General features: G+C 53.3%; 1 long non-coding RNA gene across 2 annotated transcripts; it reads left to right on the top strand.

The window, feature by feature from the left end:
• The first annotated feature begins 9202 nt into the window (after positions 1–9202).
• On the top strand, positions 9203–17378 carry LOC118177427. Of its 2 annotated transcripts, none has more exons than XR_004755793.1 (3): positions 9203–9302; positions 11377–11485; positions 17211–17378. It is a non-coding gene; the product is annotated as an uncharacterized LOC118177427 (long non-coding RNA). The 2 variants fall into 2 exon arrangements; XR_004755794.1 differs by lacking the exon at positions 17211–17378 and adding an exon at positions 12572–12983.
• The last annotated feature ends 8450 nt before the right edge of the window (positions 17379–25828 follow it).

Here is a 25828-nt window from a genome sequence, read left to right as displayed (position 1 = left end):
AAACAACTCCCCCTCCATCCCCCCTCCCCCCGAGTGCATGGTTTTATCAGCTGGAAAGGCAAATAAACGCAGGGCGCAGGGGAGCTGAGCTTCTGCAGCCTGTGCACGGGCCCGGCAGGAGTTTGTGCACAGCCTGACCTGCAGGTAGCAAAAACCCCCTGAAATGCAGCGGGCTGAGCTCAGCGCAGGCTGCAGACCGCCCATGAGGCTGCAACACGGGGCAGACGTGGTGGGGTGTGCTTCTGCCAGCAGCAGGAGGAAGCCGAGCGGGGACCCACACGCAGTGCTCCCATGTCCCACTGCTCCCAGCTTGGCTGGAGGCGCAGTTACGTTCCCACATCCCTCCCCTGCCCGTACGTCTGCCCCTGGGGAGATCCGTTTGCCTCCTCCTTCCTCGCTTGGTCGTTAATCTCTTCCTACACGGGGGCAGGTTTCCTCCCCGTGCCGAGCAGGCCTGTTTGCAATCGCCAGCTGACGCAGCGCTCAGGAATTCGCAGGGTGGCTGGCAGCACATCGGGACTTGTCCCGCTCGCGGTGCCGCGCGGCCACGTCCCCACCAGGTATGTGGCCAGGGAGGCTGCTCCGGCTCCGGCACACACCTGCACCCTGCGAGGGGGCAGCCGGGGGCTCCCCAGCCCCACAACGGCTCCTGCACCTTCCAGCACCAGCCTGGGGAAGGGGTCGGGGGATTTGGCAGCCGCAGAGCAAGCCGGCACATCGCTGCAGCCTTGGGAACGGGGACCGAACTGGTCTCAAACTGGTTTGCGCACCGCAGCGCCCACCTGCCCGCAGGTCCCCAGGGGAGTGGGCTCGTGTCTCTCCACGGCTGCCTACGGCACGACTCGAGGAGAGCAACACAAGCCAGGCGCCAGGGCTTGCTGTGCCCGGCTCACACGCCGAGCCGGCAGCAGGAGGCTGAGCGGCACCGTGTGAATGCGCGGGGCTGCAAACCAGGTCCGTGCCCTGCCCCACGCCGCCGCGCGAGCAGGGCGTCGGACAGCGAGCACAAAGAGCTGCGCCAGGGTGGAGCAGGGCAGGAGCGAGGTTTCGGCTCTGCTCCGACCGCAGCGCTTTGATTTACGGAGCTGGCGCTCGGCGGACGAGATCCACCCCCCGTCTTTTTTTAATATTGTTTCCTGGCAGCTTAGTTAGTTTCTGTGCTGATTTGAGCAACGCTCCCACAATCCTGCGGGTGCCTTGTTGCCTTGAAAGCAGTCAGCTGGAATTTGCTATTTTAGGACCTAAAAATTGAAGGGAGGAAGAAGAAGAAGGAAGAGAAGGAGGAGGAGAAAGAAAAGGAGAAGGAGAAAGAAACGGAGGACAAAGAGAAGGAGAAGGAGAAAGAGAAGGAAAAGAAGGAAAAGAAGAAAAGTATTCCAGCGAGTGTAGAGGAATGGTTTAAGAGGATTTCACTCAAGGGGAAAAGGCTTTAAGAAAAAAAAAAAATATGATTCATTTTCATTCAAATGGAGCTTCGTGTTTCTATAGTAAGTCATAACAAAACACGGCAGCAAAGCCAAGAAGTTATTTATACCAGATGGGCCAGCGGTTGTATCTGCAGCTTTTCAGGAACTGTCCCGACTTGGGCAGATCTTGCAGGGATGCAGCTCAGGAGCTCAACCACTCCTGGTGGGGACATGGGGCGGTGAGTACCCCAGCCCCGCCGGGTCTCCGTGCTGTCCCCTCCAGCGTGGCCGCCCCAGGGGCCCTGCAGCTCCTCCTCGGCTGAAACTCATCCTCCCCGGCTCATGCATCCCGCGCAAGCCAGCACTCGCCCCGGCTGCCGTGTCCTCGCCCCCTCAAACGAGTCTGACTCGTGGTGTTACCTCGCTCCCCAGTCCCCTGGAAGCTTTCCCAGGCCAGGGTAGCCCCAGAGAAGAACAGCAAAGGGCACTCGCCGAGCTCGTGGAGGAGCTCGGGGTGCACGCCCAGCCCCTGCCTGGCCGCCGGGTGCTGAGCCCTGGTGGAAGACCTCCTGTGTAGGGACCCTGGCACAGCCCTAAGTGGATTTGCATGGGTAGATGGAATAAATTGAATAAGAGCACCATTTTCCTTATATTTGAAAAGAAACTATAAGCAGAAATGACAAAAGTGGGATATTTTTTTCCTTTTTTTTTGCTAACAAATTATTTACAAACGCGCTGAAATTGGATATAGCTTAAACTAAATTCATACCAATTTAAGGGAATTATGGGAGAATCAGACCAGTGCTAAAAGCAAGCAGTGGGTGTTTCTAATGGCTTCCCTCCCTACAGGCCTAGGAAACAGCACTGGAAGTGAGGCAAGCCTGGGAAAAGGAAAGGAACCTGCGGGATGCTCCGGAGCTTTGGAGGGCTCCAACGGCACCGGGGGGAACGGGATGAGGATGCTGCCCAGAAAATACCTTTATTCACCGACCAGACAGCACCTTAATTTTGTCAGTTTTAAATAGCAATGCAGGCACCAGCTGGGAAGCCAGGCTGGGCAGTGCTGGAGGTGCAGGGGACCAGGCTCTGCCCCGGTGCTGGGGCTGGCTCTGCCCGCACACGCCCTGCTCTGCTTCCCCAAACCACAGCTGGGTGTTTCCCGTCCAAAGCAGGAGAAAGAGGCAGCAGGTAAAGCCAGCTGCCCTTCAGCTTTCAAGGGGGGAAATTTGCTCTGTTTTTTCAAGTGGTGGTGCTGGAAATCTGCCCCCGACTGTCACCGGGGGGCTGCTGGAAGTCTGAGCCTTGCTAAAAGGAAGGAGACGAGGGACTCAGGGCTTCATGGACATGCCCTTGTGATGGCCAAGTGCGTGGGAACATCCACCCTCATTTACTGCCCCAAATCAAGTCCTTAGCAAGGCGTGAGCTGAAAATACGGCCCTACAGCCATCACAGGGCCACCTGGGCAGCGTGCAGGGGAGCTCTGCGCGTGGCCGTGCCCAGGGTCTGGAGCTGAAACTCAGCAGCAAAGAGTGAGTGCTTGGTGCTTGATCGGTTCTGCTGGGCAGGCGGATTACAAATGCCAATTAACCTGTGGACCTGCTCAGCATAATTACGGTGGAACTGCAGGGACATGTGCATGCAGGAGAGGAGAGCAGCCTGCTTCACCGTCCTGGGGTGAATAAATAAACACCACGGCAGCGGGGTGCAAGGTAGCACGAGGAGCTTCTCTTTGCAGGCAGGGAGGATCTCGGCCGATGCTCGTGGTGGCTGCTTCTGTGTCAAGGGGACTGTGCAGGGGGAGATGAAAGAAGCCTTTTGCAGCCCCCGTCCCCAGCCGGGCGTTCAGACCCCTCCAGCCCGCTCTCACAGCATCGTGCTGGAGGGTTTCAATCCCAGCTAGTTTAGCAGCAAATAAAAGACAAAAGGTCATGAGAAAAGCACATTGCACCCGAGCTAGCGAAGGCAGGCTGAAATTTCCTCTTCTGGGACTCATCTGCTCCTTTCCCATTAAAATTAATGATGAGAGCATGTCCATTTCTCAGCTCTGTGCTAGCTCTTCAGCCTCTTCCTTTGCTCGACGCTAAAATAGAGACAAGCCCAGACTATGGCCCCAGAGCCTCAAAGCAAAGTTTGCCTTTGCAGCTAAACAAAGCAGCTTCCTCCCTGCCCAGCGGAGTTGCAAAACAGCGATAAGTTTCCGAGAGGTTCTGGGTATTGATCTGTGATGCTAATCTGGGTGTCTGTTAGCTGGACACCCCGGTCACACCGCAAAGGCTTGCTTTTCCAGCCCAGATCATTGCATGCAACCAGGAATCCTCCTAAAGCATCACCCCGGCGTCATTTCACTGCAGGAGCTCTGAGAGCAAACAAAGTTTCTAGTCCTCAGGGTCAGAGAGAAAAGCTGGAAAATGTGACTCCTTGGGGCATGAGACAAAAGGTGAATGCACGCAGACCCTCAGCTACATTATCTGTCAGAGCACCCTGGTCTCCAAACCATGCTTAGGATTTGTGGAAGGAGCTGATCGATGGCATTTGGGGGACATGGGTGGGAACTGAGAGCAGGGGATCCCAGGCTGCAGGTGCGAGCCAGGTGTTTTATTTGGGGTCAGAAACAGAAATATGCTGCAAAACTGAAGCCCCCCATGCCTCTGTGCTGCCCCGACCCTGCAGCTCAGGTGGGGCTTGCAGGGGTTGGAGAGGAGCAGAGGTTTTCCCACCAGCAGCCTCCCCCTCCTGCTCCTCCCCTCCTGGGCGCTGCGCGCTGGGTTGTGCAACGCTTATCTCCTGGCCCTGCACACACCAGCAACCAGTCGGGCAGCAAAAATATTCTGCTGGAGAAAGCTGTGAGGGCAGTTTGTCTTACTCACTCCCAGGACTCACCCTGAAGATTGTGCAGGCTGCTTTTGTAACGCTTATCAAGGGAAAAAAGAAGAAGAAAAAGGAGCCGGCTTTCTCTTGGGACTTATTCACTACGCCGCTCAGCACCGCTCGCTTCTGCTTCATTGGCCTACAAATCCAAATCCCCCTAAATAATTCAGCAGAGCTGCTGCGTTACAGGCCTAAATAATTCATCCAGGATCTTTGCGGAGGGAAACGTGGTTACATCTCCCGTCAGAGCAAAGCTTTGGGGGCTCCCCCCACAAAAACTGGGGGCAGTTTCCCTCTGCTCAGCCCGAGCTTGGCACAGCCAAGACAAGAGGTGGCACTGAGGGCTTAGAGGGGAGAGGGTCCCGTGCCCCCACCTGCAGGGCTGGGGACTCCTGGGTCTCCCTTTGCATTTTTTCCCTGGTCCTCTGTAGCTGGAGAAGCTCAGGGCAAATCCTGACCCCAGGCAGGGTTTCCCAGGAGTGGGGAGCGAAGGCGCACCTCGGCTGCTCCACGCTCCCTTGCTCCTTCCCAAAGGCCCCAAGAGCTGCTGCCCATCTCCGGCAGGCCGAGGGAAAGGAAACGAGAAAGGAAATTATTTGGGTTTGTTTCTGTTTGTTTCCTGTGCTCTGGGGGGGTTTGGAGATAAGGGCGGCTGTGGTCGGAGCCGTGGAGCAGCCGCGTGCGAAATCCCCGGGCTGGGTTCTCAGAGCCCGCCGGATGGAGACGACTTCTCCCACGGGGGATCCTTGAGCAACTCACGGCAGCAGCCGGCTGCTCTCTGGCTGAGCAGACATATGTGCCTGCTTTGCCGAGGGGCTGCTTAAATTAAAAATTCCCAGGGCAAAGCCGCGATGATTAACCCAGACCGGCTGCAAAGGGCGTCTGTGGAAGTGGCTATCCCCCCGCACCTCGGTGCCGTAGCGCACACCGTACGTGTATCGAGCTGAAAGCATTTAGCTTAAATATTTATCAAATCCTTCAAGGCCAGGACTGGGATTCAGACCGGGCTGAAGGTGTCAGCATTTAGCGGGGAGGAAGAGGTGGTGAAAGAGCTGGAGCAAGGAAAAAAACTGATTATACGCAGGTCCTCTTATTTCCCCAACCAGCAATATCCCGCTCTGCAGGCTGCAAAAATCACCTCACCCCCAGCTGCTCCCCTTGTATTTTCCATCCCTTTCTCCCCTGCATCCCTGTGATAACCAGCTGCCACGCGGCCCCTGGCCCCCACCCGCCCCGTCCTCCCCCCAGCGTGGGGCTCCCTTATCTCTGCGCCGAGTAATTTGATTTTCACGGCAGTGGGAGCACTGGCAATTACCACAAGAAAGGAGGAGATTTGCAGCCAGGGCGAGGGGGCTGACAGCACCGGCACCCTCCTCCATAGCTGGGGGGTTCCCCAGCCTCCTGGGCACCTGGGCTCTGCCCTGGGGAATATTCAGCCCCCCAAAAAGACAGGGAAGCTGTGCCCTTTCCGCTCCTGTTGCCCTTTGGCTCTGCACATGAGCCAGGGTGGGACATGCGGCTCCTTTGGGGGTGCTGCCCAAGGCTCCTTCACCCCATGCCATGGCAGGGTGCTTGCTTGGGAAGCCCTTTTGCAAAGGGGTTCAGACATAATCCCCATTTTGGGGTTTTCCCGGCACCACTTGCCCCACGATGGGTATGAGATGCCCTCGTGCTGCTGCCAGGCTCGCTCGCTCCCTCCCAGCCGCCTGGGTTTACGGCGCCCATAAAACCAAACGCACTCTGCAGTTTAGCTTCGTATATTGCAAACTATAATCCAAACCCCATAAAGGAGCGAGTCCTTTGCATAATGATCACATACGGCTCTCTGTTTGCTTTTATAGCGTGCCAGGGCTGTGGTTACAGCAGCTCTCCACCTCGCAGATATGCAATTAGAGCAGCGGGAGCAGCCCAGCAGGGCTCGGACCCACAGAGATGTCAGACCCTCGGCAGGAGGGCGAGCGGGGCCGGGGGCACCCAGCAGCGAGGGGGGGTCTGCCCGGGAGGGACCTGGAGCTGGGAGCTGCATTGGCATGGGGAGGGGGCTTCCCATGCCCTCTGTGTTTGCCCTGCCACGAAATGGAGCTCCAAAGCACCTGGGCTGAGATTTGGGTCGGGACCGGAGGGTGCGGGGTTACTTTGCCACGTGCTGCAGGGAGCCGCTGCCAGGAAGTATTTTTAGAGAAGTTTTTATTTTAAATCGTGACTCAGACCTTGTCTCTGCTCCAGCACAGTCCCGGTTCAGGAGTGCTCAGACCTTAGCAGAGATGAGGCAATAGCAGAGATCGTTCAAGGGGAATAGGAATTCCCCTTGGAGCATTCAAAAGGAATGCTCCTTTGGTGCCCAAATATTCCCCCTTGCCTGCTCCCACTGCTGGACCCCGCGTCCTGCCTTGTGCTGGGCTCCTGGGGGGCTTCACGGCACTTTCTGGGCATCGGTTAACCCCAGCTCTCTGTGCAAGCTCCAGTGCAGGATGTGTGAACTGGGTTAAAAGGCCCCACGGGGACGGTTCGGGGAATTGGCATGGCTGTGCGTGAGAAGCAGGGAGGAGCAGGAGGCAGCACAGGAAATCAGTGTCAGCGTGGTCTAAGAGCCCTCCTCTGCCATTTGCTGATTTATTTTGCCCTGGTGTGAATTACCAATTTGGCTACACTATCGCAGGCTAGAATCCCTTAAACCAACTTAAATCACTTATAAACGCAGGCAGTAATCCAGGGATTTATTGAGGCAAGCCCTGCATAAACACAAATATAAACTGGTTTCACTAAATCAGAACAAGACCCGAAGCAGCTATTCTTCTCTCTCTTTCCTCCAGAGTAGTTTAAACCAGCTTGACGTTGATTTAAGCTAAGCCTGGCTGTGGAGGCAGGCTTTGTACATCCACTGAAGATAACTTTGCCCAAATATTGGTCTCGAGGCCCAACAGGTTGTAAGGAAGGGTCATTTTTCCCCCACGAGCCCACCCCAGCAGTCACAGCAGCATTGGCCTCTGTGTGCGAGCAGCTTTTTGGGAGGGATGCCCCCAAAAGCAGAGACACGGGTGTGTGGGTATCCCAAGGCAAACCTGAAAGGGTTAATTGGGAGCAGAAGGCAATTAGTGGATTCCTGGCACCTAGGGAGCACCTGAGGGTGGTGCAAGCAGGTGGGGGAAGCCCATAAAAGGGTTTCCTAAGGCTCAAAGAGGGTTTTTTGCTGCAGGTGGATGAGCAGGAACCCAAGGGGCTGTGGCAGTCTGCGGACCCAGGTAGGTGCATGCATGCACGGGCGCTGTGTGCTGCTGCTTGGGTTCTCTCCTGGGGTTAGCTGACTGCACTGAATCAGATGGGTAGGATTATTGTGTGCTTTGTGCTTGCTCCTCCTGGGGCAGGACAGAGCGGTCCCCAGGCACAGAGCCACCCGAGGGCTTAGGAAAAGAGAAAAAAATGAAGGAGGAGTGATGCAAACCCTCCTGCTGGCTGCTCCCTAAAGCATGGGGATGGGAGATGTGGGACAGCTGTGTTGCAAGAGGTGGTCTGCAGCCCAGCCTGGAGCCTGGTGGCTGTCTTATTTGTGAGATGGGGGAGAAATGGCCATGCCAAATGCCCTTGGAAAAAGGTCTGCTGCTCTTCTGACTCAGGAGACCGTTTGTTTCTGAAAAGCAAGGGGGGATGTGAGGTTTCTGGAGCAAGAGGGATGCTTGGCCTGCTTGCTTGTGCTTGGCAGCTGTGTGCCTCCAGCTGCTAAATGGTGGGGAAGCCCTGGCAGAGGGCAAAGCTGAGACTTTTGCTAGAAACTGGGCTCAGAGTGGGCATGGCCCCTTGCTGGGCTTGTCCCCATGCTGTGAGGGCACTGCTGGGGCTCCTGAAGCTCCAGGTCTGGGCTTCCTCCATGACCTGATCCTTCTTAAAACCTCCAAATACTGCTCGCCATGCAGCAATCTGTCCTCTCAGAGTGTCTGTCTTTCTTAAAGAGCCGAATTAGGGAGCCAACACTGAGAAGATCATGATGTGGGGTGGTGGAGGTGGGAACAGGCAGGATTTGGCTGGACAGGGAGTGGGATTTAGCAATTCTGTGCTCTCTGTGAAATGAGGGGATTATGCTGCTGGCTTTGGTCCAGTTCTTGGCTTTGGATGGTTTTGGCAAAATATTCCCCCCCCCCCCTTCTCATCTACATAGTCCTTAATGTGCTTGTGGGCCACCTCTCGCTGCGTCTATACTGTACTTAATAAGAGGAGGCAAATTAAAGGCAGTGCTTTGAGCAAGTCCCTGGCAAGCCCCGAGCAGGCTGCGGTGCAGCTGGTTTCAGTGGTCCGTGCTGAGAGATAACATCACGGCTGTGCCTGAGCAGCAGACACCAGAGGGGAAAATGGGATTCCTGACAAGATCGCCTGCCTTATCTGCACCGAGTGACTTAAATCAGTGCTCAGCTGAGGCAGTGCAGCAGGGAGGGAGGGGGCTTGTCGGAAAGCTGCTGTCATTGCTTAGTCACCAGGTGATTTTGTCAGGTGAAGCCCTTCTAATGCAAGGTCTCTCACGTGTAATTCCCGGTTAATTGTATCACATCTGTGCGCTGAGCATGATGTAGTCATCCCGCGGATGGTTCATGATGTAGTCATCCTGTGAACTCTGTTAGCTCTGTACCTTTATTTTTATTCGTTTTATCTTACACCTGGAGCTGAGGGCACCGCCTTTCCCTGCCCAAACCTTCCCTGTCTGTCCTGGGTTGGATCCCTGCAGGCAGCCCCGGCTCCTGCTGCAGGACTCGCCGTGCCCACAAGAGGCTGCTGGTGCTGTTTGGAAGCGTCCCTATACTGCCACTTTTTTCATTTTTTTTAAAGAAATAATCTCACTCTATAAAAATAACAATAAAAATAAATATAGGAAGAAGCTGTTTGCCCCCAGCTGCGGGAGGGGCTGTGCCCTTTCCGGCTGGGTGGGCACTGGGGTAGGCAGGGACAGCCCCCAGGGGGGAAATGCTTCAGGCCGTGGGGAAAAAGCCAAAATGCTCCTGTACAGAGGGAATTGGCTGTGGGATGAGCAAACAGGAGCAGGTATGTGCTTAGGTCTGAATGATGGTGCTGGCCTTCCCATCCTGCTCTGATTTTTGTAGAGTTTTGGGGATCTGGGACCTATGTTCCTATAGGGAGCACTGCAAGGGAGGGGAGGAAAGTCCCTTCTGAAACCCTGAGCAGCTGGGAAAGGCTCGATTTTAGCCAGGGGAAAGGGAGGTCCTATGGATGGTGGGCACAGATGGGGCTCTGTGAGCAGCCCAGTCAGCTCCCTTCTGCCCATCCTGGTCCTCTCCTTGAGTGGTTGTGTTCCTACTTCTCGTGCATACTAAAATTTATGTTTACCGTGTGTGTTATTGCACATCAACAAACCTCATTCTGTGCCAGGGGGCCTGCTGAGAGCCACCTGAGAGCAGTGCTGCTAATAGCCCGAGCTCTCCTGCATTTTGCATGTGCATGGTTTGGGCTTGGTGCTCGTAAAGCAGCACCGTGCCAGGCTCTGCTCTCTGCTTTTCTCCTGCCAACCCATGGCCAGCAGCTCCTTGGAGCTTGTCCTTCACATTAGCTCAGAAACGATGGCACGTAAAAGGGGATCATCCAGCCTTAAACTACAGTGGCATCTCTTTTCTCCTACAATCTGCTCGGGATGTTTTCTGTGCTCTCCCAGTGCTGGGCCAGGGCCTGTTGGTCCTCAGACCCGTGTCCTCCTGTAATCAGCAGGCAGGCTGCCCCTCAGTGTTGTTGCTGCCCTGCTCATCTCATTTCATCCAGGAAACGTGGTGTGCCTGGCCTGTGAAATCCCCCTGGATGCTTTTAAGTCGCCGTGGATGTGCCTGCACATTGGAGCAGAGAGGGAACGGAGACAAACGGAATGAGCATCCGAGGCTCAGCATCCCCTTTGTGTGGCTGTACATGAACACAAAGGCGGTGCCGCATGCGATAATCCTTCGGTGCCTTCAGAAAAGGCTCGCTGCTATCGAGAGGCTTTCTTCAGAAAGCCTGGATGGCCCTTCAGTGGCACGTGGCTGGTGCTGCACCGAGCAGGGGGCTCCCTGGTGCTCCTGTGTGGCTCGGGACCCCTCACTCTGTGGCCAGCAGCACCCCAGGCAGGTGTTTGGGTGCTGGGTGCCCACAGCAGCCCCCCACGAGCCCCCAGGGAGGAAAAGCTCTCATGGTTTCCCAGGAGATTCCAGCACGCAACAGGTGATTTAATTACTTTAATAAGAACAGTTGAAGGAATTGATTCATAACTCTACTTGCATTTTGCAAACTTCAAATGTCATTTTCTTTTTTTAATGCTGCTGCATATTAAAGTAATTAGGTTATTAGCAAAAAGCCTTGCTATTCCTGGGAACTTGAGCCTGCCTCGGATGAAACACCTCTGACGCTGGGGCAGGTTTTACTCCTGACTTTGGCCAAATCTGTGGGCTGGCATTCAGCAGGGCAGGCTGTGCTGCCTGCTGCTCCTGATTCCTTGTGGGCCATGTCACTTAGTCTTTGTTCCTCCGTTTTCCAGCCTCAGGCTGCAGGATGGATGCTGTGCCTTCCTCCTTCTTGGGAGGGACCCCTCATCTTTCCATGGTCGTGCCTTGGTTCTGCCACCCTCATCCTCTCCTAGGGACACTCCTCAGTGCCTGAGGCTGCAGGATGGCTTTGTTCAGAACAAAAAGTTGGCTTCTTGCTGCTGTGTCACTTCGGTCACCGAGGGGAAGCCAGGAGCAGAGCTCAGGCCATCTGCCCCAGCTCTGAGCTTCCAACCCCTGGCACGATGTTGGGGGGGAGGCTACAGCCAGCAGGGTCCCCCCAGCAGTGGTGCCTGAAGGCCCCTCTAATTTCCTTGCATCTCATTGTGTATTGATGGCCGTGGATGTCGGGTAACCATGGCAACTCATTGATTAGCATCCAGCCCCTGTGAAACGAAGAACATGCAGCCATAAGAATTACAAATGATGCTGTATTGTCTGCTGCCAATAGGCTGATTACTGCCATTTTCTGCCAGGTAGACCAGCTTTTACAGGCAACCCGGTGGTGTGTAATTACCATGCTGTGAGTGATGCATTGCTATAGTTACTATCTGCTATGTTCCCTGACTAATAGTTTTTAAATTCCTCTTCAGATGGAAATGCATTGCCTGTAAATGGGAGAGACAGAGGTCTGCAGAGCCAGGAGCCTCACCCTGCGAGGAGCCCGGCTGGGTGTGAAAAAGGGTCTCAGTGCAAGCTGAGGTAGGCAAATGTGCGAATTGCTCCATCAAACCACTGGTGGGTGGGGGATAAACCCGGCTGTGAGCTGAGGGGGCACAGGCAGCAGGAGTGTCTCTGCAGGCCTGAAACATCGGTCACCTGTTGATAGCACGAGGTTGTCTTAAAAATGACTGGAGCTTACCCTGAGTATTGGATCCCATCCCATTTCTTATGTGTACGGAGGTCTCTGGGATCTGGCATCCTGCAACCCAGGGAGAGCAGGGATTTACTTATTTTTTAACCCCTGGAGATGCAGCCCGTGTAGTGGGCTTTAAAAAGAGACTCAAAATATCGGTGGTGCTTACATTTGTCATCCTGCAGTGGCCAGGAGGAGTGTGCAAGGGGTGTGGGTGGTCTGCAGAAGCCTGTCTTTTCTTCCCGGAGAGTGGAAATGAATCCATCCCAGCTGTGCTGGCAGCAGGGCTGCTGGTGAGTGATGTTCAGACCTCAATGCTCCCAGTCTGTCCTGGGAAGGGACCTGGTGAACCCTGGCTCAGACCTGGAGGACTCACAGACGGCCTCTGCCTCTCCTGGGGCGAGGATGCCAAGCGGTGCTGCAGGCCTTTCCTGTCCTCTTCTCTCCCCCGTGCATTGCCTCTGGTGTTTAGATGTTCACATAACCTGCACAAAGTTAAAAGGGGGTTTTTCTCTTCAGACTGAGTGCAGCCAGGGTAATTTAGTAGAAAAATGTCATGCTAATGCAATTCAAAGTTCAAATGATCTTTCATTTTGAGGGAGAGGAGAATGTGTGTGCAGTCAGAATGTTAAAACCCACTACTTGCCCTGCAATTCAAATAGAAATATGAGCTTCAGGGGATACATAAGTCACATGAAGTACTGTGAGTGAAACACACAAAATGAATAAAAATGATCCGGAAGCCATTATTAGCATCGCTGGGGGGCAGAACCAGCTCAGAACAAGTGTAGAGGCAGGCAGGAGCGGTGTTGGTGAGAAGTTTACGTGAAATTACACTAACATGGAAATAATGAGAAAGTTACCAGTATGACATTCCTTGTATTAATATCTCAATGTTGCGTTCTGGGTGCTCCTACACCTCTCCTTTCCAGCCCCATCAATCTGTCAGCACTCGGATGAGTGCTCGGTTGAAGCAGCACGTGGCAGTGGAGCTCTGCTTCTGCTCGGGCTGTGCCTGGGAGCCTGGCGGTAGCTGCTGGGACAGGGACGAGCTCTGCTCGGTGGCTGAAGGATGCTTTGGGCTCAAATCCCTGGGATGGCTTTCTGTGCAGTGCTGGCTGCCCCCTCACGTTTGTGTGGCATGCTGAAATCCTGGGGCAAAGGTTTGAAGTCTCGGGGCTGCTGCAGTTTGAGCGTTATCCTCCCAAAAAGCATGAAAGGGTTTGGGAAGTGTAACCGAAACCGGGCAGAACAATTTCTGTAGGAAAAAGGCTGGGCTCCAGCAACAGCTACTAGTGGGCAGCCGTCCTCTGAAAGGGAGGCCGAGTCCCTGCTTGGTGAACATCAGCAGCCTGCCCTCTCCCTCCCTTTGGAAAGCAGAGGAAGGGGGAAAGACGTGTGGCAGAGGGAGGCTGTTTCTAAACACAGTTGTTCAGGCACCTCCAGGAGGCAATAGCAGCCCTTTTAATCCAGAAGAAACCAGCAGAGCCTCCCCTCCTGCCTGGGAGGCTGACCAAGGGAGCTCCCGGAGGCAGAAGTCCTCTCTCTTCTGCAAAGCTCGGGGAAGTTCCCTGCCAGTCACCAGAGACAGTCGGAGTTTCCATCGTCTTTATCTTCAGTCTGCTGTCCTCTGGGTCTGCCCAGCCCTCCCTCCTCTGTACTGACCCCCCAGTGGCAAATAGCTCCGACTCCCTGGTTTTGCGAACAGTGATGGAAGTTTAACACCCACAAGGGCTTTCATTTCCACTATTGGCATTGAATCACAGGTCTTGTTCACTGGCCTGCTTAGGAAAAAGAAGGCAGAACAGCAGGAAAATGCATCTCCCAAGCAAAGTGGCTGCTGTTGTGCCAGGGATGCTTGGTCAGCGCACCTGCAGCTGTGCTCGGGGCAGGGTTGTGGTGCCCAGCTGGGTCCTGCCACTGAGGCAGGAGGGGGATGCGTGGGAAGGAACTGCAGCATGTTTTACAGCAGTGAGGGACTCAAATAGGCTCGGAGTTAGTTAAAATAATGCTCGGTAAAACCCTCCTACCTGGCAATGCAAGCAAACTCCATCTGGTGAGAAAACATTTAAGACTTGTGCTTAAAATGCACGTTGCTACCAAAGTCCTGAAATAGAATTGTCTTTACCTACTCGCAGCGCTGTATGACTTTAAGGCTTAAGAAACAGTTAAATGTGTGTCCAGAGGAAAGGTATTACCAGGGTAATTGGGCTATAAACCAGAACATAGACACGGAGGGATTCTGTCTGGCAATACCACGGTAATCTGGAGAGCAGAATTTGATTCTCTGTAATCCTGGACTGCGTGTGTTGCTGCATTAAAAAATTTCTCAGCGGCGTTGTACATGCCTGAAAAGAAATGTAATATTTTAACAAGAAATTTCTCTTATTACAACCCTGCGTTTAGCATAGCTCTTTCCCGAGTCCTCCGGATGATAGTTTGCAAGTATCTGATTGTCAGGAAGAAAAGGTAATTGTGGAAGGAAAATAAGAGACTTGAGAAAACTATTTTGGAAGTTGAGCAGAATTGTGGCACGAGCGGCAGCACGGCTGATTGCCTATAGTTGATGACAATTATTTGCATATTGCACTTTTTATCGCTGCATTTGGCATTTGCCTGCTTCTCACCAGCATGTGAAAGGCCTGGGAGCTCTCTGCCTGTCTCCATGTGCAGACCAGGGTTTTTGCAAATCCAAGTTTTTTTTTTTTTTACAAAAGCATACGGCCGTGGGGGTTGCTGCCCCATGTCGGAGCAGTGGCTGATGTCTTGGACCATCTCCACCAGTGGCCAGAGCTGGGGACAGGACCCGGTCCTTCCCCTGTGCACTGTAACGCACCTGACACCAGCACAGTTGGGCAGGGAGATATTAATTCCCATTCCAGATAGGCTTTTATGGCCTGGAACATGAAAATCAATACCCTAGTGATTTTTAATCCACTGTGTTTTGTGTCTGTGTATGTATAACTGACGTGTTTGAGCTGGGTGCTCTGTGTAAAACAGCGCTGTGCCATTAAAATAGATCCCTGTTTCCAACAGCTGACAAAGTCTCCCTTAGTGTAATCCATAGCTCCGGTGCATCTGCCATGGCCGTTCCCTTCCTGTGACCTCCAAAAAGTGCCTGCACCAGCCAGGGGACGACAACCTCAGCTTGCACGCTGCCGTGTTCAAGCACTGCTGCAGAGCCTTGCACCATTTTGAGTTCTCAGTAATCCACCAGGGCAAGACTGCACATAAAGACAAAGCAATTCTTGATCTCCAGCTCAGGATCAGCTTTAAATTCAGGCATTGAAGCATGGCAGTTCTTGATCTTGAGCTCAGGATCAGCTTTAAAGGAGGTATTTAAGCAGCCTGCCCCTCCTGGAAGCAATGGGGGGAGGCTCCTCCCTTTGCACAATCTGGTCCCTGCAGATGGGCCAGGCAAGGACTTTCTTAATGTGCGGTTGGGGAGCAGATACATGAGGAAAAAAAAAAAAAAAGCACGATGCTCCTTGACAGCAGCCACGTAGGTGGCTGTTGCAGCCCCCTGCTCGAGCCTCTCTTTCCCTGCTGTAAAACTGAGCTGTAGCCGTGTGGTGGGGGAGCGCGGAGGGAGCTGGATTCAGTAGCGTGCGCTGGGAAGCTCTTCTTGCTAATCCTGCATCAGGTTTTTCTCTTTTGGGGCTTGGCAAACTGCTTAAATGCTTCTGGGACTCGCGCTCCCTTTCTGCAGGAGGAAGATAATATTTACTGATCTTTGCTATCGTTCATCTTATTGTGGCTGCTATGATAGGGCTGTCATACACATAAGTGATATTAACTGAGCTAAGACAGGATGTTTCTCACCTGGTAGCACATATATTACTGTTTTTTTCCGCTTTTCATCATCATAGAGCTTATTATACCGTGGGGTTTAAGCACAATATGGTCTTTTGTTTTGGCTCTGTCTCTAAAAAGACAGAACGAGGGAATCTTCTCATCCACGGGACGCGGGGAGCCGCGGCTCTTGGGGAGATCACAGTGCACAGCGGGGCCGGCGGTCCTGCTGCGTCCTGCAGCTCGCTAGGACAGCCTTTGTAGTGCTGTGACAGTGCTTCTCGCAGGTGAAGGCAAAGGAAGATGCCCAGCTGGGATCTGTAAAGGGCCTGCTGAGCCTCAGCTCACCTCTGGAAAGCTCCACAAGTACCCAGCTGTGCACGCAGGCGTGCGAGGAGGGCTGTGCTCAAATAGCTGTCGAGGCGCTCGCTGGCTGGGAAAATGTCCCAATAAAATGATGGCATTGGTACCCTCAGGGACCTGCATCCAGAGGTGCCTGAGGAAAATGGTGCTTGATGAGCATCAGTCTGGGAAAGGAGTGTTGCTGTAGAGACAGAACTCCTTCGGCCACTGGGTGCATCTGTGCTGGTGGTGGAGCAGTGATTTTTTTCATATAACTATGGGTGTGTTGGGGATATGCAGTCTGCAACTGCCCCAGATGGAGAAAAAGAGAAGAAAAACGCCGATTTGGGTTGAAATGGGGTGCAGGACAGGGCTCTGCTTTGGGATGTATTCCTGTGTGCTCATCCACGTGGGGGCAGGTTTAGGTGCACCCATGGCTCGGGATGTTTGCTGGGTGTGAAATGTTTGTTGGGTGGGTAACACAGGCTGCTCAGCAGCAGCTGACTGAACGCCGGCAGCGCTGCTGATGCCATTAGTGCCCCCAGAGGATTAATTACGGCAATGTATACCCCTGATTCAGATGTCTCGAGTGTGTGGCGTTTGTAAACCGAGTGGTTGCTGAGGGCAACTTCCTCCAAGGCTTTTTGCCAAAGAAAGGAGGAGAAAACACAGCACCGAAACGCAGGGGCTGGTCCCTGCTCCGGAGGTAGGGACAGTGGGGCTGTGTCACCCATGGTAGATTCGGGCCTGAAAGGGCTTGAAAAAGTAGTAACTTCTGCTAAATCTCACTGAAAAATAAAGAAACTTAATAGCTTAGCTCTGCTGGTAACAGATCCTAAAGCACTTTGTAGTGAGCGCTGTAGGTTCCGCTCTCATATCAGCATAAATCCTGACTAACTCCTCGGAATTGATGATTAGATCACCTACAGAGGCATGGCTTCATTTTTTTTTTTTTTTTAACTGGAGTGGAAAGAGTAGTTTTGCTGGGATCAAAGGCTCTGTGAAGATGCCTCAGTATTGATGACTTTTCAGTAAGTGATTGCTTAGAGAAAAAGAGGGCTTTAACAGCTTCCTCTTTTTTTTTTTTTTTTCTTTTTCTTTTTTTTTTTTTTTTTGGCCACAAGTCTGAGATATTTGGAATTAGATAACTTCCACCAGCAAAATTATCTCAAGTACAAGACAAAATTTCTGAGATAAGGTGTCATGCCGACTTCAAACAGGCTGCGGCTCTGGGTAATCCCTGGTGACACCTGAAGCAGTTTGTCATTGCTGTGCAAGGTCATCGCTCAGCTCCCTCTCCCAGCCCAGACCTGGATCCCCCAGAGGCCCTCCAGCACCATGGGAAACAGCTCCTGCCTTTGATATGCGTTCATTTATTTGTGGAGGGAGGAAGGATTCCTGCTAATGACCCCCCTTTAATTCCTTCCCTCCATCCAGGTAGGCTGCACGTTGCCGTCTTGCTTTAACTTAATGACTCTCATCCATGGAGGAAGTTCCCAGGCAGAATTCACAAGTGGTGATATTATGAATTCCTCCTGCCTGACGATAACTTTTTATGAGCTTTTTATTCTTTAGATAATATATTAAAACCATATTTTTGCCAGGTTTGCTCTCACTTATTCCTTGCCCTTGAATTCCCCCCCCTTCCCCTCCCCTTTTTCACCTGAGTGGCATTTTCACTGGAGATGTTTAATACAGCTCTAATCCCCTGATTCCCCGAGGTATGCGAAAGCAGCTTTACGAACCCATAAATCCAGAAAGTGCATTTTTTATTAGTTGTGTTGCCATGAAAGTATGAAAAAAGTAGTCTAATATGAACCAGTCAATAACAAATTTGCCTAATAGTTCTGCTTATCGCAGCGAAAGCACTCGGAGAAACGCTCTGCCAAGGTGGCAGCGGTGGGGAGCAAGGAGGGAAGGAGCCGAGCAGCACAGAGCACGGGTTGGGAGCTTCATGGGGGGATTAGAGGGGTGCAGGGGTGCAGCCCCCTGTCCCGGTGAGCATGGTTCTCCAACGTGTCTCTGGGTGATGCGTTGCAGATGAGGGACCGATGGATTTACATGGTTAGAGGAAGGGGTGTCTGGGTGGGTTTGGGGTGGATGGGGAGAGGTGAGCGGACCTGTAGGGTTTGAGGATGGGAGGTGGATGGGGGCTGCAGCCAACAAGCCCACAGAGCTGGAGCTGTGCCCATGAAAAGGGGGCACTGAAGGGGGGCAGGAGTGTGCAGGGTCCTCCCCACTCCGGGTCTGTGACCTCCCTGGTCCCAGCCCCACATAAGGGCTCTTATGGGGTGAGCAGAAACTGGGGTCCTGCCTCGGGGGCTGGTGTCTGGCTTTCCTCCAGGCACATCTTGCCCCCACATCAAACGAGCACCCGGGTCAGGACAGCCCCTGCCTTCGGGTCGCATCCTGCAGCATCCAGAGACAGAGCCCCTGTTCTCCATCCCCCAGTACAACATCACTTCACATCGGCACAAAGACCCCCTGCCTCCGACCTCTGCCCCCCCCTGCCTGACCTCCCTGGCCTCCTCGGAGGCTTTTTCCTCCAAGCCCCGACCCGAGGCGTTTCTCCCCATTTTTCTCCCTTCTCCTCGGGGGCTGCAGCAGCGCTAGGGGGCAGGAGTCGGTCGTGCAGGAGCCTCCCTCTGCCTGGGGAATCCTTCAGGGGCGAAATTGGCTCCTCCATCCTTATTTTGGGACTGTTCCCATCCTTCCCGAAATCCAGAGGTGCCCAGCTTGAGGATGGAGGGGTTTGGCAAGGCTCGGCGAGGGATGGATTTATTCGTCTGGTGAATCTCGGCTCGGGTTTTGGATGTGCTCAGGGTGCTGGCTTGGATGTGGCATTGTCGCATGGTTTGGGTGTCTGTGATTGCTTTTGGTGGAAGATGGGGCCAGGCACCAGTGCCTCTGCCTCACTTGGGGTCACTGGGGTGGTCCTGAGCTGAAATAACCCCAGGTTTCCCTGCAGCTTTTGGCAGGGGGATACCACTGCGTGCTTCTTGTTAATAAGATTAAATCCAGCGTGGGCACAGACGTGCACATCCCCATTCTCTATTTAAATATCATCTTGAGCCACCCACTGGACTTAGCCTCTTGCAGTTCTGCCCAAGGAGAGGAGCAGGAGGAGCTGCTGTCTGCCTGGGCAGCGCTGCGGATCAGCACACCCAGCTGTAGGAACCAGGAGCTCAGCGTTGCTGCCTTGCTCCGAGCCTTGTAACTTTTATCTCGCTGTGGCTCTGCTGCTGGAGATGCTCCGGGTGGCAGGCAGCAGCTGCAGGCAGCAGGAAGGCAGCAGCTGTCACGTCCCGCTCCCTAATGGTGTTTCCTATCGAGCACTGCTGTAACCCGTCTGTAGTTTGTGCCGTGGTATTATAGGGCCAGAAACCCGAGCGAGAGACGGGTGATGCAGAAATCAATCTCTGGAGCACCTGAAAGAGAAGATTGGTGCCAAGCGTAGCTACAACAAAAGAAACGCTTTCTTCCTCACATTCTTTGCCTTTGAGGATTCCTACTGGGATGGAGATGAAGAGCTGCTTTGCTTCTTTAGGTAGAAGTAAATAAGGGGAGGAATAACACCAGGCTGTGGCTCGGCACGCAGGAGTCTGGGGGCAGAGAGGCTGCTTGGGGCTGCTCTGTGCTGGGGGCACGGAGCTGAGCGGAGCAGCCTGTCCCCTGCTCCTGGTGCTCAGGAGGAGTCAGGCACTGATTACTTTCATCACGGCACAATTAGAGAGCGCTGCTAATGATCCGATTGTTCCTCTCATCCCGGCCCTAAGAACCGAGAGGAGATAACCCACTGGTACTAATCCGGGCTTCAAAGGCTCGCTCTGCCAAGTGATCCCCTCTAATGCTGCCTGATCTTTGTCAGCCAGTGATGGTGGAACAAGATGTTCCCAGCACCCGTGTCAGAGGCATGCACAGAGCTTCCAGCCAGCAGGGCTGATCTTCCCATTGCCCTGCATCCTGCCAAACAGCCCGGGGTTTATACAAGCCATCACCTCCTGCCTCACCCAGCCCCTTGCTTAAAGCTTGCAACCTCCCCAGAAGCCTTCTCTGTGCAGATGGACCCACCAAAAAGCAAAGCCAGAGCTGTGCAGGAGTTTGCAGACATCCTGTGCTGGGGAGGAGGCACATGTGAGCTGCGTGGTGCCTGAGGAATGAGATTAAGCCCGATAGGAATCACATTGCAGGACACAGGCTTCTATCAGCTGCTGATGTGCTGTTTATTTCAGCGAGGCACATGTTTCCTCTGGGAAGGAATTAGCCGCAGAGTAATCTCTAAACCTGATGCTTCCCTGGGAGGTTGGGAGCTCTGCGAACCGCTCCGGGTCCAGGAGAGGAGGTTGTGCATGGGGCACAGCCAGACCTGTTGCATTTTTTTTGTGGCCTTTCCTCTTGCAATAACCCTCAGTTATAAGGGTCCTTACTGCCTAGAGGTTGCCAGGTTTGAGGCTGTCCCATGTGCATTCGCTGTGGGGATGCACAGAGCGTGGTTGCATCCTGGCTGGGGGCTGGTCCTTGCCGGAGGGGATTGGCAAACCCCTGGGCAGAGGCAACCTGTGCAGATAATTGCTTTCTGCCCAAATACCTCTCCCTTGCAGGCATCCCCTTGGATCCAGAGATGTCCAGGCAAAAAACCCACTTGTAGTCAATGCTCTGATGCTTTTCCCCCCTCTCTGACCGCATCTTGAGCCCCTTAAATTGGGATGCATTGCTTGCAGGCTGTTATCCAGCTGCGTTTTTCCATTCCTGGTTAGAAAACAAGGTGACAAAGCAGCTTTTGTGAAAGACAGCCAGCCTCGTGTCCCCCCCCCCACCACCTCCTGCCATGAGCTGGGTTTGGCAGTCTCTGGAAGCCTCGTGCAGTTTGGGCAGTGCTGGCACTGACCTTTCCGTAAAGAGGGAAGGAGCAAGCAGGGAAGCAGCTGTCTCACGCTCTGTTCCCTGAAGCAGGGGGAAAGCAGACGCCTCCACAGAGCATCTCAGCCTGAATGGGAGAGCCAAAGCCTGGGGTTAATCATCCAGGCTGGGCATTGACGGAGCATCTCTATGCACGTAAGAGCTCTTCAGGAGCAGCATAATTTCTCTGCATGTGCACCACTCACAAGAAAACAGCTCCCCGGAGCTGGTTGCAATAACAGGATTGTCTTCTGAAGAGAAATCAGAAAGCCAGAGGGCTTTGGAAAGGGCAGTGCAGAGGCTTTTAATGTTTGTCTTCCTTCTAAAATGAAGATGATGTTTACCACTTGCCTCCTTTTCCCTCGCCCATGCAAAACAGATGTTGCCGAGCAAAAGGCGACCGCACCGAGCTAATTACGCTTGTGCGTGCGGTGAATGCTCGGGGAGGGGGGCGCTGGGGAGGGCAGCATCCCAGCACGGTGCTGGGCTTCTGCAGGGTGAGCTCTGGGGCACCCCAATAGTGTGGAAATAGGGCTGTGGGCACCGTTCCCATCTGTAGCTACATCTCTGGCTCACCTAAGGGACCGGGGAGGTGCTGTGGGAGTGCTGGCACGGTGGATAAAAAAAGGAAATTAACGATGAGAAATAGCAAGGGGAAGGCAAGAAGCAGTGGGCAGGGATGAAGGCAAGTGTTGCTAATGTTTGGCAAGGTCTCCGGGGTTATCCCGGGATTGGGGATGATTAATGTGCCCGAGGACTCCTCTCTCTGTGGTCGGCTGGCTGGGCGATCCGTCACTGCCTCGTGATGGACTGCCTGGCTCCCACGCGTCACCGTTTTAAGGTGGGTTATTGATGGCCCGCCTTTACAAACCATTCCTCCTAATTACTTTTGGCCCGGGGAACAGCCGCCGGAGCTGGCTGGAGAGAGGGTAAAGGGCTGCGGCTACAGCAGAGGCTGTCAGGAGAAGGCTGAAAGCCTTGGCCCTGGGAGCCTGTGCCCCCCACCCCAGGGACAGCAGCTCCAGCCCTGCTGGGATGCTTTTCTGAAGGTGTTTAATCCCTGAAGGAAGGTGCTGTGTACTCAAATGCTCCCCACCAGATTGAGTACAGAGGTGAATTATTTGGATTTGTCTTCATAAACCTGGTCTCGGCAAACCCTGTAATCAGCTGGTGAGCGGGGAGCGTGCTGCGTTCTCCTGCCTTCCCCATCTGCTGAGTGATTTGTTACCCGTGCCAGGCCTTTCATCCGCGATGGGCAGAGCTGCTGGAGGATCCCTCCCTGCCCTTTTGCCCTTTATTTGCTTGCTTTGTGCTGAGTTCAGCTGAGCTGAGTAAGAGCTTCTGCAGGTTTGATTGACTCCCGGATCAATTAAAGCAGCGTGCAGACAGATGGAGGGCTCGGATCCTGAGTTTTACCCCCTTCTCCTTCTTCCTCAGTCCCCTGGGGACCCTTCAGGTTAATTGCCCTGATCTCTCGCTGCCTTTTCCTGCCGGCCCCGAAGGTCTCCGCCTAATGTTGTCCTACGTGGCTGATGCTGCAAAGAGCCCAGGCTGGGAGGGAGGCAGAGAATTGATTTGCTCCACCAGGCAGCAGCTGCAGTTGCTGCCGCTGTTTAATTCTCAGTTCAAGCCCCGTGGAGAATGCAAACAGCTCCGCTCCTCAGCCAATTTACAGCTGCTGACAAGCTGCTAAACAACATCTCTGTTATGTGCACGTGCGAGTCTGTGGGCTCCTCTCCGGGTGACAGCATGATGCACAGGTAAGGAGCGCGGATGCCGCCGCTCTTCCTAATGAGCCCGCTTGCTGCAGGCCACCCCGAGCTCCGCTTGTGCTCGCCAGGCCCCGTCTGCATTCAGAGGGGGGCCTGGTGCTGCCTTCAGTGGGTTTTTGGAGGCGGCCTGATGGATGAAAGCCGGCCAGAGCTGAAGCTGGGACCTTCGGCGTGGGCTGCCTTCGAGAGGCGGTGATGGATGAGGGCGCTGATGGCTGAGTGCGTGGAGCTGGTGCTGCGGGCACGGGCTGCCTGCACAGCACGAACCTGCAGAATCCGAGTCAAGCAAAGCTGTATGAAACTTGAAGGATTCATTTTTCTATTATTTGGAGTTGCAAGGACTGTCCTGGAGCAAGACAGATGCTCAGGTTGATGCTCAGAGGAGGATGCTTCTGCACAGTGACCCAGGGGTGAAGAGGAAGGATGTGTTGAACCACTCCGGGGGCTGAATCCCCTGCACTTTGGGCTCCAGGATCATCACTTTTCCCCACCAGGCCTGTTGGTCTGAGCCTTGCACCGTCCTTGACCTGCTCCCAGTGCTCAGTCCCCACTGATGATCCGAGTGTCCTAACCTGAGCTGGGACTGGCAGCCCCATACTGCGGGGGGGCCTGCTTGCATCCGAGTAAATTATCCCTTTAATAATGACAAATCAATTCAGGGCTGCTTCCAAGGAGAATGCTTTGGTCTACCTTCTTCAGAAAGCAATAAACCTGTACACTCTTGCTGCCAAAAATTAGCTGCAGCCAAAATAATAAGGAATAATCCAACCATACAGACATCAAGTTAATGAATTATCCTCTTTCAATTGGAGGTACTCAAAGGCAGCACAGAAATATACCCAGAAACCTTGTTGGCTTGATTAAGATATTTTAGCTATTTTTTTTTAATTTGTTTTCCTTTCTAAGAGAGGAAAAAAAAGCTAAGAGTATTCCTGTAGGATTAAAGGAGTTAAATGGGAATCTGTCTGCTGTGGAAAGTGTAGGGAGGAAGGGGAGAATTTTGGTGTTTTTACTTCAAGGGCTGGAGTTTACCCAGAGAAAGGTGATTTTGCTGCACTTGTGCAGTGACCCCTGGGGCTGGTGGGGGTCTCCTCTCACCTCTGCTGTCCCCCAGCACCCTGCATGGTGCCAGCAGCCCCTTAGGAGCACCCCTGCCACATGGGTGGCTCGTGGGTATCTGCTCTTGAGCGGCGTTATTCGCGTTGGCAGGATTGATGGGACGTTTCATCAAGCAATTAGAAATAAAAAAAAAAAAAAAGCCCAACTTGTTCCAAAATACAAAGGCAGCAGCCGGCATAAATTAATGTGTGTAGTTTTTAAGTGTTTACTACAGTGCTGTTTTCTTCCATCTTCCCACAGGAGATAATTAAGAACAAGGCTGTTCCTCTGCTACCGTTAGGTACCGGGATGCGTTGCCATATCCCCTTAACTCCAAAGAACCTCCTCAGAAGTGACAGATGATCAATTTAGCATATCGAGAAGAAGAGGTTTCTTTCTTTTCCACTTTAAGTCCAGGCATTATTGTTTCCCTGAGTGGATTGATTCATATTTGCTTGGCTTCATTAGCTGAAATGTGCCATAGACCAAATTAGCAGTGAGCCTTCGGAGATCAAGAAGGATGGAGCGGTTTGTTCTTATCAGTAATTGATCACGGGACTATTAATGGATGCAAATGTATTTGCTCACTCGGCTTTGATAAATAATGGCTCGCTGCTCCCCTGTGACATGATGTGAGCTCGCGTTTCCACTTTGCTGTGCAGTCCCCAGGCCACGGGCAGAAGCAGCTGGCTGAGAGGAGATGGATCTCCTGGCTCAATTTTCTCCTGCTCTGTTATTGATGGGCAGACTTCCCCAGCTGATTCATCCTGGTGGTTTGCTCCAACTTTCAGCAAGCTGCTACGGCTTCTGCGGTCAGAAAGCTGCTTCCCGTTTGCGATGTGGGTAGGTTTTAGTTCTGGTATTAACCTTCAGGAGCTGCGCCCACGAGCTGAGAGCTGCTGAGCCGTAGGTGCTCCCGCAGCCTGGGTTGTGCATCCCCGAGGTGTGGGCACCCGGCAGACCCCGACCCTGTGTTTGGCCCTGGTGCTGAATGCTGATTTCTGGGTGAAATCCTTGCTGGAGGTTGGCCAAAATAAGTGGCTCTGCCTCCCTACCTGCTTCTCAGGGGGTGTCTGAACCCCCTGGGGCAGACGCTGAGGACATTTCAAGGATCAGTGGTGTGGGTGATGCTTGGGGCTGGAAGCAATCCTGCTCAGGAGTATTGGGCATGGCTGGGAGGCTGCACTGTGCGATGTGCAGCCCCCTAACTGCCTTTTAGCAGCTCTTTGAAGCAGCTTGCCCCTTGCGAATGCCTGCGCAGCACTCAGCCCACCGGGGCTCTGGTCTCCAGCAGGGCTTCCTGGCACCGCTCCGGTGTGCAAATCATAAGGGACGAGGAAGAGGTAGTTTGTGAGGACACCTTGCTACCTTTTGCTACATATAAATCTTGATAATGTTTTTTTTTTTTTTCCTCTTCATTATGGTAATGGCATCATTTTTGTGCATGGCAATTCTCAGACACAAATAGCACTAAATCACCTTCCTCTTCTACGGTAACTACACTAATATTATTAATACCCTGCATTCATAAAACAATTTTCAGCATCTCAACGCACTCTGCACACATTAATTTAGCCTTACAACCTTCCGCTGGGAGAATTGCCAGTATGAGTCACATTTTATAGCAGGGTAGAGGGTAGCTCTGAAGAGGAGAACCAAGTTCTCTTCATATTTACACCAGCGCGGGCGCAGGATAAGTGCACTCATGCTGATGGCAGATGCACTTGTGAGCGCGCACAGGATTTGACTCACACTGGGGGGAAGGACTCTCCTCGAGGTCACTCACTGAATCATTTGCAGGGCCATAAATAGAGCCTGAAGACTTCTCAGCATCCCCAGCTCCACGCGAGGGACTGTTCGTAGCCTGGGTGAAAAATGAGAGCAGGGAGGATTTTAGGGAGCCAGGGGTTGCAGGACGCGAAGGCTGGGGGTTCATGGGGTGGGCTCTACCTCCTCGTGGTCCTTGCAGGAATTTGGGTGGGAGGTCTGCTGGCAGGGAAGGGCTCCTTGTTCCTCTGCCAGCCCCGTGTGAGTGCAGTCCTTGTCCTGCAGCCAAGCCCCAAAGTAACTCTGCTTCCAGCTGTGAGCGCCTGCAGGTATCACCTATGCTGGAGAAATCCTATCTGAAGGGTTAAATCTTGAAGTGCGACAGCTGAGGCATCAGATGAATGCAGCAAGCCCACTGGCTCTCAGGATTTTTATTTTTTTTTTAATTAGTCTTCTGCCACTTTTTAATTTGAGGCATCAAAGACAGAGAAAAATGCGAATCTGGCGTGTACCTGCAGC

This window comes from Oxyura jamaicensis, chromosome 22 (genome assembly GCF_011077185.1).
Source record: "Oxyura jamaicensis isolate SHBP4307 breed ruddy duck chromosome 22, BPBGC_Ojam_1.0, whole genome shotgun sequence".
Lineage (NCBI taxonomy): Eukaryota > Metazoa > Chordata > Aves > Anseriformes > Anatidae > Oxyura > Oxyura jamaicensis.
The sequence above is the reverse complement of the archived record's forward strand: the minus strand, read 5'-3'. Positions and strand labels throughout refer to the sequence as shown.